Source organism: Octopus sinensis, linkage group LG3 (genome assembly GCF_006345805.1).
Source record: "Octopus sinensis linkage group LG3, ASM634580v1, whole genome shotgun sequence".
NCBI classification, from domain to species: Eukaryota; Metazoa; Mollusca; class Cephalopoda; order Octopoda; family Octopodidae; genus Octopus; species Octopus sinensis.
This window is the reverse complement of record NC_042999.1, coordinates 33,746,241-33,761,240: the sequence shown is the minus strand read 5'-3', so window position 1 is coordinate 33,761,240 and position 15,000 is coordinate 33,746,241. Positions and strand designations below refer to the sequence as shown.

General features: G+C 34.9%; 1 protein-coding gene and 1 long non-coding RNA gene across 5 annotated transcripts in view; one reads left to right on the top strand and one right to left on the bottom strand.

Annotated features, from left to right (window-relative positions):
• The window catches only part of LOC115209755 (FMRFamide receptor-like), a 624,942-nt gene that overhangs the window by 396,720 nt on the left and 213,222 nt on the right, over positions 1-15,000 (top strand). The window lies entirely within an intron of this gene.
• LOC118762430 overlaps positions 3,274-15,000 on the bottom strand; it is a 16,214-nt gene continuing 4,487 nt past the window's right edge. The window contains exon 3 of the long non-coding RNA XR_004998178.1: positions 3,274-3,283. This is a non-coding gene — a long non-coding RNA (uncharacterized LOC118762430). The remainder of the gene's footprint in view (positions 3,284-15,000) is intronic.

Here is a 15,000-nt window from a genome sequence, read left to right as displayed (position 1 = left end):
GTTCATCTAAAATGTTTTATGATTATTCTTCCACATTCCCATAAAATATTACCGAAATCCTTGCCTGTATGATAAGTTATATTTCGGGAATCGAATAACAGATTAGAAAGTTTTACGGCGAAGTCTTAACTAGTTTATTTATTAAATAAAAATATCAGTTTACCTTAATATAAAACTGTTAGTTTAGATGAGTTAACATTTTGTTCCTGACAATATATGAGTATATGAGTATATTCCTGACAATATATTTCCAAGACATATGCAACGAATGTTATCAAACGTAATAACGGATATTAAACAGATATCCAAAATAATAAAATGTTTTAATCAACTTACGTCTAGACTGATGCCCATGGCAACATTTAAAAAAATATATTAAAATAAAATGAATGCTGAGTATTCATTAGGATATGACTTTTTAAACCCGTTTCTCATTGATTTTTTTCAAATTCGTGTTGTAGACTACACAATCAGCAGAGTATTTCATTTGAAACATGATTTCGTTTTTTAATGTTTTTATCACATAGAATTAAATGAAGATAGTACAAAAAGATATCCTGGAATAGGGCCAGGTCATGTTAATCACCTACTTTTATCATCTCAGCAGTATGCAGTGAAAAATATCACTGCAGTTCCAGTAATGGCCAAATTATGAAAAGAATATGAATTAATGAGACGAATTTCTAACAGATTCTTTTACTGTTATCCATTTATATGATGGAGTTTATTATCAGAGAACAGAGAATAAAATATGGTCATTTGAAAAGAAAATTGGCTTTGAAGGTAGATAATATTTTAAATTTCAATAGAAATGCTTAAAATTTTATGTTCGAAAAATTTCTTCATGCTGGAATCAAAGATTATAAAATGAATACTGATACGAGGGAGAGTTGTATAATACAAATTATGAAACCATCAAGGTTTATTTGACTTCCGATTTATTTAGAAGTATTGACAAACAAATGCAAATAACACACAGGTGCCTCATAAGAGATTCAGAAAGTTCACTAGAGATTACAGCAGCGATATATTATATATTATACACGCTAGCTCTGCATTATGATCTTACATATTTAATAGCAATATTCCTGAAAAACAAAGCGGCGAGGTGACAGAATTGTTTCCACGCCGGACATAATGCTTAGCGATATTTCGTCTGTCTTTACCTTTCATCCTTTCGGGGTCGATATTATAAGTACCAGTCAAGCACTGGGGTCGGTGTAATCGAACTTGTTGACCCTGTGCCAAAGTTTGAAAATAATATTCATGGAAAACATAATTAAGTAATAAACAGTTTTAAGTAATAATAATAATAATTATCTTTTATTAACCCAAAGATCCAAGATATGGAGAACAATATCGAAGGACGAGTTACAGCACAAAAGAAAATTCCCCAAATATGTGGAGATAACATTAAGCAATGGGTGATACTACCATATTAAATAATATAACAGAGGATATATAATTGAATGTAGAGAAATAAATAATAAATATATCTATATAATTTCGAATAGCGGAGCAGCTCACTTAAGGTAATCTGAGATAAACCCCACAGGAAAATCCCGGATTACTCTGCCATTTGCATGGCAAGGGTAAGTGCCCTCTTCGAATTTCTTTTCCCCAGCTCAGAAAAGTATATTCAGAGTAGATCCATTCAGCATTCTTGCGAATGTCGGCGACCTTTCTATACCACACTATAAGGCAGCATCTCCCTCTGTACACCCAACTTCCTCCTCAAATGATATTTGAAGAAATTAAAGAGGGATTGACCAGATAGAAATGTGTTTGTTTTCAAACCTTTCGTATGGGTCCACCACACAGTCTCTTTTACCACAGCCATTAAGCATAGAAATACCTCCCTTAGCAGAGAAGGTGGTGCGTCGATCTTCACTCTACACACAGCAGACAGCTGAAATCTTCTTAGGATCGACGACAGCTGCTACATACGATCCCTATAATGCACGGACACAGTATTGTTGCATGCAGGACGGTTTCAACCCCCAGCAAGCATCTCGGCAGGTTCGGCTGTTAAGACTTCCATGTCTGAAGAGCTTGCCACGAACGGGCAATGCCCCACCCCTGTAGCACTGCCAAGCCAAAGACTTTCGAGAATTGAATGTGATCTTCGATCCGAAACTCCTCTAGAAGAGACTACTCAGACTGTTCTCACCGATGCCTAGATTCAATCCTAGGCCATCGTCATTCATACCCTCAAATATAGGAATCTTCTGTTGTTTTTCCGCAAACTGTTTTGGACAACTGGTAAAATTCAGTGAGCGTCTGCCAATATTCTAGATACAAAATGCCCAACTTGGTACTGTTGATGCTTTTTGCTGATGCTAATACTGATGCTAATTGTTATAATATTATCGTTGTTGCTGAGGGTTTCGTTACTACTATTAATTTGTTGGTATTGTTCTTGATGTCGTTATTGTTGTTGTTGGATTTTTCACGGGTCATTATGTTGTTAGTGTTCTTCTTTTGGCTCTTGGCAAGTTGTTGTTGATGCTGGTGGTGATGGTAGTGTTGTTGTTGTTGTTGATGGTGTTATTGTCAGTAAGCTCTTTGCAAAAGTCAAAGGGTATGGCCACCGATACGATTGGTTGACTACTATGCATTTTCTCCTACACCCATTCCTCTGTTTAGACAAAGACTTCTCAGGTTTTGAAAAAAGAAAGATGGAAAAATATGCCCGGGAAAGTTTACGGCACTGGCAGAACGCCCGCTCAGAGATCCGAGATTGAAATGGGGTGAAACTCATTTACAAGATAATTTGATACATCCGCGAAACAATAATTACAATTTCAGCGGAAGAAAACGGCAAAAGACAAGCAAATTTAGAGAAAACTCAAATTGACGTCTCCTCCTCCATTAGAGAACTCAGTATAGACTCAACATAATGCATACAGTAACGGCGTGTCAGTTTAATCCTTTCAGATATATATTTCGTATTTGCTGAGCTGGTACATCTCTCGCGTTTCTACAAATTTCAATAGTAAATCAATGATAATTTAAACTAGTTGCTCTTTTAATGCACACTCAATGTACACTTTCAATTTTCACACATGGCATAGTTTCAAAATCCATAATATGTACTATGTTCGCATAACCAACAGCAAAAATCTGAAATTTCTGTATTATCTGTTCTTCTCACCAGTTGAAATAGGAATTCGTGCATTGTGTAAACATTTATTTTTAGAAATGTTTGTTCTCAATTTCGTACTCTAAAGTTTATATTTAATAATTTTTTTTATTTGAATTTCGTTTTGCAAAGACGATTGTTCTATTTATGTGCGAAAATGTCATTTCTAATTAAATATTCTTTGAAATTTTAACTAGTGTCATTTACAAATTAAACGTAAAAGGAAAATTGTATTGCGCTACAGTGCAGCATATGACGTACCAGGAAGATTCTTTTTGTTTTTGAAGTGTAAAATTAGTGATGACAGATAAATTTGAAATCATACATTATTATCTCCAAGGCATTTATTAATCAATTTAACATGTTAGAAATAAAAAGCTGTTACAGTTAAATATTCGCAATTGCTTGCAATTACAACATTATTATCATACTCTGAATCAGTCATGTATGATTTTCCTTGCTTCTTTCAATTTATTGCTATCGACTTCAAATATAGAATAAAACGGCAATTGCTGTCGTTTGAATTCTCCTATTTTAGTATTTCTCTAAAACGAGAAACACTAAAATAGGAGATTTCAAAATGCCTATAATTTACGACGTTGCAAGCTCTTTGTTTCTGCTCAAATTTTTCGCAAAACTCAAAATAAATATTTCACATTAAGCAAAATATTTTTAATGTATTTCAAAGAAGCCAGTGATGAATATTGAGATCAAGTATCTGCAAAAGGAATGCACTCGAAATTTTAAATAAATTCATATGCAGTGAGGATAGAAGTCATGATATCTGAGACGTTTGCACTTGAGCAACGCCTTCATCTGTTCTCTTCTCATTTGACGTCTAAGTAAACGAGGTATTAGACTTAGATTTAACTATTCTTTTTAAAAATCGTCTAATGAGATATAGTTTTTAAGCAATGATAATTTGAATATTGTATTAGTAGCCAATTTTTAAAAGTATACTTTAATGACCATTGCTCTGGACGAAATATTAGAAATTAAAAAACGGATTTTAAAAATTGTAGCGAGATAAAGACTGGAATAGAATATGGGTGTCATATGATGTCTCATTTAAAAAAAAAATATTAAAAAAAAATATTGTTGTGTAACTGGTAACGCAGTGAAGAACAGAACACTTTAAATCGTGTTAGATTACTATAAAAGTGTGCAGTATATTTACAATGTGTAGGTGTAATGGCCCAGTGGTTAGGGCAGCGGACTCGCGGTCATAGGATCGCGGTTTCGATTCCCAGACCGGGCGTTGTGAGTGTTTATTGAGCGAAAACACCTAAAGCTCCACGCAGCTCCGGCAGGGGATGGTGGTGATCCCTGCTGTACTCTTTCACCACAACTTTCTCTCACTCTTACTTCCTGTTTCTGTTGTGCCTGTATTTCAAAGGGCCGGCCTTGTCACTCTCTGTGTCACGCTGAATATCCCCGAGAACTACGTTAAGTGTACACGTGTCTGTGGAGTGCTCAGCCACTTACACGTTAATTTCACGAGCAGGCTGTTCCGTTGATTCGGATCAACCGGAACCCTCGTCGTCGTAACCGACGGAGTGCTTCCCCTATTTACAATATATTCACATTCGAAGAACAACATTAGCTGCAACATTCTATAGCAGGAAAACTTCTCTTAAGTGACAGCGTGTGTAAAAAAAAAGAGCTCATTGAGAATATTGTCCGTGGATTTTGAGACACTGGGATTTCGACCTGTTTTATTTTGCCGAATGAGGAACATACACCAGATGTTCCGAATTAACTTGACAGCATCGATCCCGTACAGAAATAAGTAAACACGACAATTGCTAATCTGAGGGGAAAACTGCACGACTGATATACGAGCATGAAACAGGATAGGATTAAAATAAAGATCTGCATAACGAATATTTTATTGGGCGATCTTTCTCTCAGAATGAATTTTGTAGCTATCTGCTTTCTACATCTGTATAGCCATTTCAAGTATTTCCGAACAATATATTTTAGGGGCTTCATGAAGAAAGATGTTCTTACCATCTACTTATTGCCCTAGATATTTGGGACTCTAGATAAGTACTTTCATATTTTAGAGAACGCATTACATTATGCTCCAATGACTAATGTTGTTGAGCCAGTACATCCCAATGACACATGCATTTAAGTTAGAGAAAGAAGAACATATATAAAATTATACCACTATCATCATTGTACTTTCTGGGAACAATAACTGTGGATTGCATATACGCGTGCGTTGCAGCAGGGGAGACTCAAGTTGTAGAAATGATTTCGTTCGGTAGATTTAAGTACAGACGAATGCAAATTATTGGTTCAAATTTCTTACATATATTACCGTAATAACCAAAGAAAAGTGAAATTCCTTTAGTATATAGCTGATTTTATTTGCTAATAATTGCAAGAACATTTTATTTTGGTAGGCTGTTGAGAATTGTTTGATTTATATGTTGATATATTTCATCGGTAGAATATAAACTATGAGATATAAGAAACATATTATGGCAACCCTATTATTTTTTATGTGCGCAAAGAGAATAATATGATATATTCATATTTTGGAGGCGCAATGGCCCAGTGGTTAGGGCAGTGGACTCGCGGTCATAGGATCGCGGTTTCGATTCAAAGACTTGGCGTTGTGAGTGTTTATTGAGCGAAAACACCTAAAGCTCCACCAGGCTCCGGCAGGGATGGTGGTAATCCCTGCTGTACTCTTTCACCACTTTCTCTCACTCTTACTTCCTGTTTCTGTTGTACCTGTATTTCAAAGGGCCGGCCTTGTCACTCTGTGTCACGCTGAATATCCCCGAGAACTACGTTAAGGGTGCACGTGTCTGTGGAGTGCTCATCCACTTACACGTTAATTTCACGAGCAGGCTGTTCCATTGATCGGATCAACCGGAACCCTCGTCGTCGTAACCGACGGAGTGCTTCCTCCTATATTCATATTTGTTTACTTGCTAAAACAAATGAGCCACTCACTATAAGCTAACCACATCGAACATTTGATTGTCATATAAATGTTTTGAAATATTTCTTTTGTTTCCTATTATTGAAAGTTATACATTTTCCCAGCTATGTCGAACGTGAAAATAACACATTCAGTCCCCTTAATTTCTCGTGTGTGAAATAGGTTACTGTAAACTGTGTGCCACTAGATAAATTTATTAAACCACATAATGCCACTCGATTACTCCACTTATCCAGGGGAAATCTTTGAGCCTACAAAAACAAAGTAAGAGTAATCCATGCATAAACCTGTCTCACTGTGTTAAATCGAAATTCATCTTCAGATGTTACTATTAGCAAAAGTTTGTCTGGGATTCGCACTCCACGATTAATTATAGTAGTTAAGAGATTGTGTAGTATTCAAAGGTGAGTTACTGAGACAGTGTGGAAGTTGAAAGCTTTAGGGTTTAACCGACTTGAGATCGACACCTCATGAAGGTGAAATGCCTTTTAGTTTTATTTGTTTTCAGTCATTAGATTGCGGCTATGCTGGAATACCGCCTTAAGGAATTTTAGTCAAAGGAATCAACAAAATCCTTTTTTTTTATAATACCTGGTACTTATTCTTTCGGTATCTTTTGTCAAATAGCTAATACGGGGAAGTAAACAGCACCAGTTGTTAAGCGTGACGTGGGGGCAAATACAGACACATAGAGACGCACGCACACACGCACACACAATGAGTTTCTTTCAGTTTCCGTTTATGGAATTCACTCACAAGGTTTTGGTCGAACTGAGGTTATGTTAGAAGTAACTTATTAATGGTGTCATGCAGAAGGACTGGAGCCAGAACCATGTGGCTTGGATGCAGATTTCTTACCAACAACCACTCCTGCACCTATGGAAATTATAGCTAAAGAGTTCTTGTCTTCAATATATAACACGTTAGGAAGCACAAACACAAAATTATAAAAGAAACTGTTATCAACGAAAAAGTGTAAGGAAGATTAAACTTTGAAGGTGATATACAACGGTATATTCAACCTTGATTTACTCTACTGATGATACCAGTTGGGTTAAACATGACTATTCTATTAATTTTCATATTAAAATTCAGTGATCTTTTTCTTACTATGAAGCAAATGGAGCACATACTTTATGTTTGAGATGGTACCAGCAATTTGTCATTTTCAATGCCAATTAAAATACGTATAGCATTGAAAGTTACATATCGAAATTATTGGATTCTTTTAGATGCATCTACTTGCAACAAACAAAATCTGAATTATGTATAACTTTTATTCACATCTCTTGAAAACAAAATCAAATATATGTTGGCAAAACTAATGATTCTTCTAGATAAATAAATAAATTTAAGAGAAAATGAACAATGAGAAATGTGCTTTTATAAAATAGTATATAACCTATAATTTATTTATCATATCTTATCATAAGTTATGAAAATTGCACGAAATATGTGTGAAACAATCTGTTATATAGAGGTGCACTATATCTATTCTGATTCATTTTCCTGTGGGCATGAAACAGACACTTTCAGGTATTGTAAATGACAGTACTAGTGTCCCTCAGTGAAGCTTGATTCTTTAAAGCGAGTAGCTTTGAAATATGTACTTATTTTTTAATTGATATTTTACATTTGTCAAGGAAATAGATGCATTTTAAACAATAAAATAACATACATAAAACGATATACATAAATCGTTTATGCAATGTTCTCACTTATATACCTGGACATAGATTTTAATATTTATTTTAAGATTAATATATCAAAACAATCAATATTACGTTTCAGCAATGTAATATTACGATTAGATATCGTAGTTCTTAGTGGATTATCCTTTGTTTTGGAACTAATGTTGCCTACTCTGGATGTAGGACAATTTCTCCAAGATGGAATTTGTATCTAATATCTAATATTTCTATCTAAGTTTCCTTTTCGTTTTCTTCATTTCTGAAACACTTATCTGTACTCTGTTCACCGAATTAATAAAATACATCAATAAACTCCAGAATAAAATACGAATAGTAAAATACGAACTGATGTAAAGTGAATATAAACACACTGGTATCGCATGTATGATGGGCGAATATCTAATGAGCACATTTCGCAATCACGACGTCCCGGATTTGAACCCCTATCATAGCTTAGTGGAAAAGCTACATTTAAAATTGATTTAAGTTCACTTATACCTTGCTAGTAAAGTTATCAAAGTAGAATCTATGTGGAACATTATCGAGAGTATCCCACCTAGAATTTAAAGGTTATAATCGTGCCGCACACCGTGTTATGTCTGAGAATTGTGTTAACTGCACGTGTATCTGTGACATCTTCAGTAATTTACAGGCTAAATCAATACATAGTTAATTGAAGAAATGAATACTCATCGCAGAAACGAACGAAGATACATTTATTTTCTTTGTATTCTGAGTGTGTATCATATAACAGTAAAATTAATGAATTGATGTAATGGTATTATGAAGTGAACTATTATCGTTACTCGTTCTTCTAGTCAACTAATTAATATATCATAGTAGATCCAATTTCCCGCGGTTATAAAATTTAAAATATTTGGACACGTTGGAGGAAGCGTAGAGTTTTCACAAATGATAAATATACAACGCAAATAACACCCTCTATAATATACATAGATTCATGGGTTTCAGCTGATATGCACTTTTCCACCCACGCCCATATATAGAAGTATACAGGCATACAAACATACCTGTGTGTGTGTGTGTGTGTGACTGTGTGTGTGTGTCTGTGTGTCTGTGTATGTGTGTCTGTGTATAAACTGTTATTAATCCAAACAAGTGTAGGAATAGAAGCTGCAGATGCAAACAGAATATATTAGTATGAATGAAAATTTAACTACCAATATATTTCCGGATTAGATTCTCAATAGCGTATATTATATGGAGCTGTGTCATTAATTGTGTCCTGTCTGGCGGGTCTCATAAAAATACTTTGCTATTTAAAGTAAGAATGTCCATCAGAAGGCCATACACATATATGTATGTATGTATATTAATTAGATAGGGAGATAAATATATACATATATATATACGTGTATATCTATTTCTATATCTATATCTATCTATCTATCTATCTATCTATCTATCTATCTATCATCTATCTATCTATCTATCTATCTATCTATCTATCTATCTATCTATCTATCTATCTATCTATCTATCTATCTATCTATATATATATATATATATATATATATATATATATATATATATATATATATATACAGGCATATATAAATATGTATGTATTGGGTTGGCCGGAAAGTTCGTGCCGATTTATAGTAGCTTAAATTTCGACTTATTTTAGAACATGGTTGAATCCATAAAATAGGATTTGACTACACCTCCATTTAGAGCACAATTTAAGCTATCTTTTCGTGGAAGAAGGTTTATGTTCCTATAACCTGTGTTAATTCGGAAACCCATTAAAATGGAAGATAAGAAAATTCATTTCCGTCAATTGATGCTTTTCTTTTTCCGAAAAGGGAAAAATGCCTCTCAAGCAACCAAAGAAATATGCGCAGTTTACGGTGATGTTTCTTTATCCGAAAGAACTGTACGGAAGTGGTTCGCAAGGTTCCGAACAGGAGATTGTAGCCTTATTAATAAAGACCAATCAAGCAGATCATCCACTACAGATGATGACCAAATCAAGTCATTAATTGAGAATAGCCCACATTGAACAAGCCGAAATTTGGCAGAAAGCTGCAGCCTATCTAAATCCATTGTTCATGAGCACCTGGTAAAGCCTGGATACACAAATCGCTACGATGTTTAGGTACCACATGAGTTGAGTGAGAGGAACATTTTGGATCGCATTTCCATTTGTGCTTCGCTTCATAAACGTAATGAAAACGCACCTTTTTTAAAGCAAATTATGACAGGTGATGGGAAATGGATTATCTACCGAAATGTTCAGAGAAAGCGATTGTGGAGTAAGAAACACCAGCCACCCTTATCCACAACAAAATCGGGTCTTCACCCTAACAATGTCTTGCTTTGAGACTGGTGGGATTGGAAAGGAATTCTGTTCTATGAGCTCCTCCCAAGTATACAGACAATTAATTCTGAGAAAGACTGCACACAACTGGAGGAATTAAAAGCAGCAATTCAAGAGAAACCTACAGAAAACAACACCAGGAAGGGTGTTGTTTTCCAAAATGATAATGCAAGACTGCACGTTTCTTTGGGAACCAGACAAAAATTGTTGCAGCTCGGGTGGAATGTATTACCGCACCCTACATATTCACCAGGTATTGCTCCTTCGGATTTCTACGTATTCAGGTTTCTGCATAATAGTCTTAATGGTAAGAATTTCAATTTCTTGGATGACGTAAAAAGATACCTTGATGAGTTATTTGCCATGAAAGCACCTCAATTCTGGGAAGAGGGTGTTTTCAAGTTAAAGGAAAGATGGAGACGCATGATGCAACAAAATGATTCATATTTAGTTGATTAAACGTGTAATAGCAAGTATTTATTGACCTTTTTCTTTCCTTCAAATATCGGCACGAACTTTCCGGTCAACCCAATATATTGCCTATATATATATATGTGTGTGTGTGTGTGTGTGTGTGTGTGTGTGTGTGCGTGTCTTTGTGTGCGCGCGCGTATATATATATATATATATATAGTATATAGATATATATGTATGCGTGTGTATGTCCGCATGTTGGATAAATGTTATTAGAATAATTAAACTTCAATTGGCAAAGAATAAAAGAAACGGTTCTCTTATTGGTTCCGAAGAAAATTACAATGTAGTTTGTGGTGATATGTATATTTCTGATATGAGGACTAATATTTTAATTAGAGAAACGAACGGCATTTATTTTCTTAACTAATTCTTGTTGCTGATATTTCTATATAACACTTATCAGTTTCCAAGACAATGTAATGATGACACCTACTTTTGTGACAATTAAACTGTGTTCTGGATAGAATATTTTGTATTAAGTGAGTTTGAGAGAAAAATACATCACGCTTGCAAACACTGACGCTCCCACAATTCTCGTATATATACTCCATATACATGGACGGATGCATGTATGTACATACGTATGTACGCACGTTTATATGTTTCTATGTATGTATGCATGTCATTGTTCAGTTCGTTTCAAGATTTCCTGCCGATAGAGAAAGAGATGTTTTCTAACCCAGATCCAAGACTTCTTTATTGGAATTTAAACATCAACGACAGGGTACATTTGCTTGTTTTCTGTATATATATATATATATATATATATATATATATATATATATTATATATATATATAGTTAATCCAAACAAAAAAAACACAAAAAAAACACAGCAACGCGAGGACGTGGAACAAATTAAGTATTATTGGAAAGAAGGGAAGGAGGGTTTAACGTTTCGAGCGGAGCTCTTCGTCGGAAACAAAGGAGAAGGAAAGATCCCGAGAAGGGAAGACAGAGGAAAACATTGCTGGTGGTGCTCACGAGGTCACACACACACACACACACACCACACACACACACATATATATATGTATATATATATATATATATATATATAGGGAGAGTCTACGAATAAAACAAAACACAAAGACAGGTGGTGTACAAAACAAACAGATGTGTTAGTATATCGCTCAGGAATAGAAAAAGTATTTTACGTTTCGAACCTACGCTCTTCTACAGAAAGGGACGCAGAAAAAACAAGAAGAGAAGCAAGGAGAGAAAAAATGTGTGTAGTGTCTAACGATCTATCATGGCGACTAGTGTATGTATGAGAGTACGTATGTATGTATATTTACAGTTTGGTGTGTTTTGTTTTATGTATATATTCTAATGTATATAGTTGCATATCTAAACACACTCATATATATTTAAATGATAAACTTCTGGAAAGTTTTACAAATTTTTACAGTTCCAGTAATGGTTTGGATGTGTAGTTTTCGAATTAGATTTTCTCCTTTCTGGTTTTGAGAAACCTAATTTTTCCAGATTGCTATTTAAGCAGTGTGTTAGATACCAATGAACCCCAAGGAATACAGATATAAACCTGATCTTGTAATTTGTATAGAGTAACTGCAAATTTCTCAATACTCCAGCGCAGATATTCTCTTCTTCACTGATCTTCTACTTTACGTTAACATACGCTGGGTAACTAATTTTCACTACTGTACACAGTTTCGCTTCTCTATCCCAAATCATTATATCAGCTCTGCTGTGCTTGTCTTCACTGGGACATACTACACGTACTCCTTTTTTTATTATGAGTGGCTGTAGCTCCTATCATACTGTGGGTTCCTATTTCTTTGTCGTCGGAGTTATCCTGCCGACAGATTTCATTATAGAGTCTCCTAGGTACAACATCATATCTCACTGGTAGCTGATACTGTAATGACATTTTCGGACAACTGTTTATGATGTGGGTGATATCTTCGGTGTTATCTCCACAGTCTGCATCGATATGTATGTATGTATGTATGTATGTATGTATGTATGTATGTATGTATGTATGTATGTATGTATGTATGCAGGTATATACGATCGTATGTAGTATATATGTATATATGTATGTTTCTATGTAAGCAAACTTGCATGTATGAATTTATTGGGTTGGCTCAAAAGTCCTTTTCGTGTTTCTCGACACTAAACATTAAGCCCTCTAATAAGTAGCTAACTTCAATCTGTATCTTGTGCATGTGCTCTTGTTAGATACTAGACACTGATATTTCAACGTAGTTCGGTGCGAACATTCGACGAGACAGGTTATATTTTGTGTATTTTCGTTCACTCTGAAAACGAGGATCCAAAACGTATCTCATCGACACCTCATGCTTTATATTTTAAAAACAGGCAAGAAATCTGCGAAAGCCTGGAGGAAGATACACTTTGTGTCTGGAGAGCTGCTCTAAGGATACCTGTCTGTAAACCTGTGGTTCCCAACGTGTGCAGTACTGCTTTCTTGTGGGCGGTGGAAAATCCACGGGTTCGTTGAAGAAAAGTGGGGTGATAATAAGTGGCGAAAATGGGGCGGGCCGATGGATGAAGAACCAACAAAATGGTGGATTAATGAGGTTAAATATTATTTATGAAGTTTTATTTATGAAATACAGTTGTTTTGAATATGTTTCATAAATGGTCTATTTTTGTTGCGGTAGTGAGAGAGGGGCACTAGGAATGTAGCCTGGATACTAAGGTTTCGGCTACCCGAAAAATTTAGGAACAACTGGTACAAGCAGAAATTTACAGCAAAATCAATCTTCGATATATGACTGGGATGATCGTGGATATTACCTTGATATCCAAATGGAGTGTTGAAAACCATCTGCATTTTTTTACATGACAATGGGCAATGCTTGGTTCTCTCATCAATTGAATGAGACTATTCTCTCCAAATGAACCTAATGGCATGGCATGCAAGAATACCTAAAACTCATCCTTTGTTAAGTAACATTTCAACGGGTTAGGTTTCTAGCAAAGCGAAGATCCAGCGCAGGGTGAGTCATCATGAAAAATCTCTCGCTTGTACCGTGCATGCAGCGTTAAATATTTAGTTTAAGGATAAACCAATTTAGACATTAATAGAAATATTGCTTGCAGACTTTCGATTTCTTACAAATCTACACTTTCTAATCACACACAAAAACATAATTTGGTTGCACTTGATATTAATGTCAGGTATTCTGTTTCCATAGCAACATATTAATTAATACGCGACATACTGGAAATCGTACATAGTCACAGTTTATAATTTAGCGTTCTGCCTGCAACGACAGAGTTCAATCAGTAAAACTACTATGAAAATATCATTTAACATCATGGTTCGTTCAGTTACATGAAATTTAATCGATATAATTCAGGTGAAAACTAAGGAGTTTAATTGCAACGTCTAACTAGAAAGATATAAGGAAAACCTTATCTCCCTTTTGGCCTCGTGCGTTTTATTTGGAAGCCTGGAGGAAAATATATGACTGTCCAATATAACAGATAGTGTTGTTCATTGTACTGATATACTGTCTAAGAAAATGGATCTTAAAATACTGATGGAGGTATCCGTTATCAGAAACAGAGAAGGAACTTGGTATTGAAATAACTGGCGATCTTTTTTTCTGTTCTTTTTTTGCATCAAGTCAGTTCCAAACGCCTGACCATGAAAACAATATCAGAGAAATACGTGAAATCCTTTAATAGCGAAATTTAATACAGGAGTTCATAACCTGAACTCGTCCACTCGAATACTTAGTGGGGACGATTTGTTGTAGGCAAATTTGAATAAATAGTAAGTAAAGGAATACAAATATTTAAGAACGTAGTTTCTGTATTGCCAGTCAACATAAATATACGTATATATAAATATGTACATGTTGACAATGTGTGCTCAACATTGAATTGGTGGATATAGTTCGTTTATTTGTGAATTAAGGCTACCATTGGTTTCATGTTATGAAACATAGGAAAATATCCAAGTGTCTTAATTTTTGAAACCGATCACATGAAAAAATATGTTAACAAATATTTTGGAAAACACAACCTCGTTTAATTCGCGGATATTCTCGCGGATGCTGGTTTAATTTACGGATATTTCCGAGAGTTTTCGCGAATATAAAAATTACATAATTGAGAATACTCATGCGTGTCACCTTTTGAATATTTGTCTCCCTTAGATTTGTCTTCTGGGCAAACCGTCATGTGGTCGATTTGTTTGTATTGTTTTGTTTTTGTTCTCGAGGTGGAGATCTTATACCTGCGTGCTGAGGTAGTTTATTATTGGAGCATATTTCCGTGTGTGTGTGTGTGAGGTGTTGTTTTGTGCTATATATATTCAGATGTCACTTTGAAGGAAAATTTAAGGACCACTGCAATAAGTCTGTGAATCAGAGATGAGAATATGTTGCATA